The sequence below is a fragment of the Dasypus novemcinctus genome, chromosome 3 (assembly GCF_030445035.2).
Source record: "Dasypus novemcinctus isolate mDasNov1 chromosome 3, mDasNov1.1.hap2, whole genome shotgun sequence".
Lineage (NCBI taxonomy): Eukaryota > Metazoa > Chordata > Mammalia > Cingulata > Dasypodidae > Dasypus > Dasypus novemcinctus.
The window spans coordinates 95,219,360-95,224,810 of NC_080675.1; the positions used below are offsets into that span (position 1 = coordinate 95,219,360).

At 45.4% G+C, this 5,451-nt stretch overlaps 1 pseudogene; it reads right to left on the bottom strand.

Moving 5' to 3' along the window:
- Window positions 1-2,756: 2,756 nt before the first annotated feature.
- On the bottom strand, window positions 2,757-4,687 carry LOC101429532 (RAC-beta serine/threonine-protein kinase-like; annotated as a pseudogene).
- Window positions 4,688-5,451: the final 764 nt, after the last annotated feature.

The window sequence follows — 5,451 nt, forward strand, 5'->3', positions numbered from 1 at the left end:
CTACAGATTCAGTGACCACCTACATCACTGTTGCTACCACTCTATTTAGTTACTGTTACATGTGGCAAATGCTCAATAAATGGCAGGTGATCTAAACTGAATTTAATTTAATTCTAATTGGAAGAAACTTCAGAACTCTTTGGGTCATAATTTGTTCATCTCATTTAGTTGGCTGAAATTGTTTTACATTATTTCTTTAGAAATAAATGGATATATTGCTTCTACCACCTCTAATTTCCCTGCAAGATGAGAAAATGCCTTATCAAAGGTTGAATAGGATGAAAATGTGTCCACCTCTCAGGAGATATAGTATGCCAGAAAATTTGAAAGGGAAAAGAATAGCATAATGCTATCCCAGCTCCTTTTTTCCATCTCTGCCCCCAAACCCCCAGCCCCTAGCCCCTAGTCTGTATTCTTTGCTTGTGTGTGTGATTAGTATTCTCAAGCACTGAACTCAAAAATTTGAATCATTTATGTTTTCTTCCTATCTCTCATCTTCGCCATGTGCTAATGGATCAAATTCTGTCTTCTCCACCACTCTAGGTTCCTAGCTAATTTACATTTATGTAATTTAAAGTTTCTTTAAAAATAAAGAGAAAAAAAACCCAGATCCCACATCTTCCAAGGCTTCCTGCCTGTCCCAGGATATTGCTTTTCTGACCCCATGGGAGGAAGTGGACTGTACTGCCCCATACCAGGCCTCTCTGAGCCTCACACCAGAGCAAGGAGGGTAACAGCAGGGCCCTGTCCACTCAAGTGGCCATGTCCCACAAGAAGCAGCATCCATCCAGAAGCAGCAAGAGCAGGACGGCACAGGTAGAAATCCAGGCAGGTCCAGAGGCTCCACACTTCATCCTCTCACTGGAATTTGTGTTGATTAATAACCTGAATCTTCCAAACCCCAAGGCCCAATCCTGGGATGGGGCAGGAAGTAGAGAGTCTCTCAAATACTAGTCTGGGCACAAAGGGGAGGGGTGGGACCAGGAGATTCCTAGAGGCAAGGGCTGAGGGGATTGCTGAGTTGGGGAAAGACTAAAGAAGATTTGGAAGGGGAGCAGATGTGGCTCAATAGTTGACTACCGGGAAACGGACTTTGGCCCAGTGGTTAGGGGGTCTGTCTACCACATGGGAGGCCCGCGGTTCAAGCCCCGGGCCTCCTTGACCCGTGTGGAGCTGGCCCATGCGCAGTGCTGATGCGCGCAAGGAGTGCCGTGCCACACAGGGGTGTCCCCCACGTAGGGGAGCCCCACGCGCAAGGAGTGCACCCATAAGGAGAGCCGCCCAGTGCGAAGGAGGGAGCAGCCTGCCGAGGAATGGCGCTGCCCACACTTCCCGTGCCGCTGACGACAAAAGAAGCGGACAAAGAAGCAAGACGCAGCAAAAAGACACAGAAAACAGACAACCGGGGGAGGAGAGGAGAATTAAATAAATAAAAATAAATCTTTAAAAAAATAATAATAAATAGTTGACTACCTGCTTCCCATGTATGAAGTCCTGGGTTCAGTCCCTGGTACCTCCTAAAAAATTAAAAGTTTTAAAAATAAATGGGGTGAAGAGGGGAGGGACAGGGATACAAACAAAGAAGGCAAAATAAAAAGTTAATTAAAAACTATCTGGGTTCCCAGAAAATGGCACCAAGGTAGAATTGCAACACCTACTCTCCAGTTCATTGGACTCACCCTGGACAACTAACAAGGAAATGATGATGGGCAACAACCATCCCAAGGAACAGAGAGAGTCTACAACTGCAAGCAAGATAGTCCCATCCATCTGCCCCATGGAATCAAATCCCTCTCAATTAGAGGTGGAGTGGGCAGCACCATCCCAGAATCCCCAGGATTAGGAAATGAACTACAGTAGACTTACAGTTATTATATTATAGAGTTATTGTTATTCTAGCAATAGAAGAACTTTTACCATTGATGTGGAGGAAGGGCACCAGAGGTTCTGAGGGGACAGAGGGGGGAAAAACAGGTGTAATATGGGGGCATTTTTGGGACATTGGAATTGTCCTAAATGACGTTGCAATGACAGATGCAGGCCATTATATATCTTGTCAAAACTTACAAAAGTGTGTGGGGGAGAGTTTAAACTATAATGTAAACTATAATTCACACTTAGTGGTGATGCTCCCATATGTGTTCAATTGCAAAAAATGTACCACACCAAAGAAGGTGGTTGTTAATGTGGGAAAGTGTGGGAGGGGTAAGGAGTGGGGTATATGGGAATCCCCTGAATTTTTTATATAATATTTATGTAATCTGAGTATCTTTAAAATAAAAATAAAATTTTTTTTTAAATTTTAAAAACGATCTGTGAAGCATATGTGGCTCAAGTGATTGAGCTGCTGCCTACCACATGGGAGGTCCCTGGTTCAATTCCTGGCACCTCCTAAAGAAGACAGCAAGCTGATGCAATGGGCAGGTGCAGCAAGTTGACCCAACAAATGACACAAGAAGAAAAACATGGGAGAAACAACAAAGCAGGGAGCAGAGGTTCCCAGTACCTCCTAGAGAGGACAAGCGAGACAGCGAGCTGATGTGACAGGTAGGCACAGCAAGCTGAACAGATGATGCAACAAGAGACACAAGAAGAAAAACACTATGAGAGACACAACAAAGCAGGGAAGGGAAGTGGCTCAAGCAATTAGGTGCCTCCCTCCCATATTGGAGGTCCTGGGTGTCCGATAAAGGAACAAGGAAAACAAACAGACACAGCAAGTGCAAGCAATGAGGGAGTAGGGATAAATAAATTAATTAATTAAAAAAAAAAATCTGGCAGGAGATGGCAGCCTTGAGTGCATCCTGAAGCAGCCACAGATGGCAGGAGCTGCTCACTAGCCATGCTGAGTAGGAGAACTGGAAGAAATGGGTCCACTGGTCCAGTGCCAGGGAGCCCAGACTGTCACAGTGGTTGGGAGTAGGGGTGGAGTGAACCTGCCATCAACGTACCTGATATCAATCTCAGATGTGAACTAAGGTTTGAATTTCAGGAGCATCTTCTGACCTGCTCATTGATGGTACTCCCAGTTGATGCTGAGGAAGAACCTGTGCTCCATCAACTTCTTATCATCATTGGGCTCCCTGCTGAGCCTCTGCTTGGGGTTCTTCTGAAGCAGTCCAGAAGTAGAGACGGCCTCAGGGCTAATGTGTGTGGGAAGCAGATCTTCTCCTTGAGGATGAACTCAAAGAGGTGCTCCTGATCCTAGTTGTAAAAGGGCAGCCACCACCAGTCCACATCCCATCCATAGTCATTGTCCTCCAGCACCTCAGGCACCAGGTACTCCAGGGTTTTCATGGTGCCTATCACTGATAACCAATCATTGATGCTTTCCTTGCACAGGCTGAAGTCTGTGATCCTGATGTGGCCGTCTTCATCCAGCATGAGGTTTTCCAGCCTAATGTTGCAGTATGCCATGTCCAGCAAGTACAGGTACACAAGGGCTGAAATGCTCTCTGCACCATAAAACCAGGCCTGCTCTTCTATGATGAGGTGCTCCTGGGACAGGTGGAAGAACAGTTCACCACCATTGGCCTACTTAATCACTAAGCGTAAGTATTAGTCAGCCAAAGGGGTGCTGATGCAAAATACCAGAACCTTGCTGGCTTTTATAAAGGGTGTTTATTTGGGGTAGAAGCTTACAGTTACCAGGCCATAAAATACAAGTTACCTCCCCTCACCAAAGTTTATTGCCACATATTGGAGCAAGATGACATGCTGACATCTGCCAGGGTTCAGGCTTCATGAGTTCCTCTCTTCCCAGGGCTTGCCTCTCTCTGGGCTCAGTTGCTCTGCTCTCTCCACAAGGCCAGTTGTAGACTACTAGGCAAATGGCTTGCTTCTCTTCCCAGGGCCTTCTCTCTTTCCTCATGGCCAAGCTCCCTATGGGCTTACTTACCAAGGGTAGAGACTCAATGTTCTACTGACATGTCCCAATCAAAGCCTTAATCATTATTTAATCATGTAGAAGTAAAACCTCTGAATCCAATACACTCTAATACACCCAGAGGAAAAGACCAATTTACAAACATAATCCAATATTTCTTTTTGGAATTCATGAATAATATCAAACTGCTACAGCATACTTCATCGCAAAGGCTGCTTCAGCCAGTGAGGAATGTATGCCTAGTATTCTGAAGGACCTGGCTCTTGATGACCATGTGGGCAGTTTCATTCTTGGTGATAATAACTGTTACTGCTAGGATCTTCATGGCCTAGTAGCGCCAGCATCTTTCTCCCTCACCGGGATGACTTTGCCAAAGGTGCCCTTATCAACGAGTTTGTGACAGTTGAAGGCATTCATGGTCACCTTGGTCTGAGCCTTGCTGACCACCACTTCCATCTCCTGGGCAGTGGAGCAGGTTCTGGGGGAATCATGCTTGTAGTCCATGGGGTCCTCTCCCAGGCCTGCTGCCTGAGGTTGTTGGGGGGAAGTTCCTCTCGATGGCTGTGGTCCACTGCAGCCAGCATATGACAAAGGTATAGTTCTGTGGCCTTTTCATCAGCTGGCATCCTGCTACAGAGTTGTTTGGGGGAGGGGGGGTAAGTTCTGTCAGGAGCCTCAGGCCTCATTTTTACCCAGTGAAGGAACCATCAGTCTTCAGCAGGAAGTACTGGGATCTCCAGGTCTTGATATATTCCCACACTTGCAAGGCCAGATTTTTTTGATGACAGACATTTCGTTCATGGTGGCAGCATGACACTCTGTCACCTAGCTCAGGACAGCTCAGGGCAGTAGAATGTGCAGGAGGCGCAGTGAACAGAGCACAGTCTGTTACTGATGGTCACCAGCCTCTGGTGGGATTCTACTCCCACTACTGCCATGCTGTGCTTGTTCACACTCGATGTGTTCCGTGCAGCAGCAGCAGCAACGGTTTCTCCAAGTAGCTCGTTTAGGGTGCCCCCTCGGAATGGTCTTTTAGATAATCTAAATTATCTAAAAATATCCAGAAAAAGTTTTGGTCAATTGTCATGATGCCAAATAGCCAAAATTCTAGAATCTGCCTGGTTAGTCATTCAGTGGACCAGTCAATAACATAATATCCTTGTGACCAGACCAGGATGATATAAATGACCCTTCCTTAACCTCTATGACCTATCATGGTCTTACCTGGAGAAACAAGAGAACATTAAAAGAAGCTAGAGACAGACTCTGGTATATGGCAGCACAAGAGCAAGTGTCAATAGCCCCATGAAGAATATGAAGCTACAGGTAAAGGTGGGCTTTCATTTGTTGGCAGTTGTCTCACTCATTTAGATGTGTAGGGTCATGCTGGCCCAATTTTAAATAATAGTAAGACTCAGAAATATAATAATAAATAGATCTGAGACAAGTGAAATATACATAAACATCAATAAATAAACCCTTCTTTAAGAAAGAAAATTCTAACAGTGAGGATAAAAGATATATCTACATCTTTCCTATAGAAGAAGACATTTGAGATAGCTCCT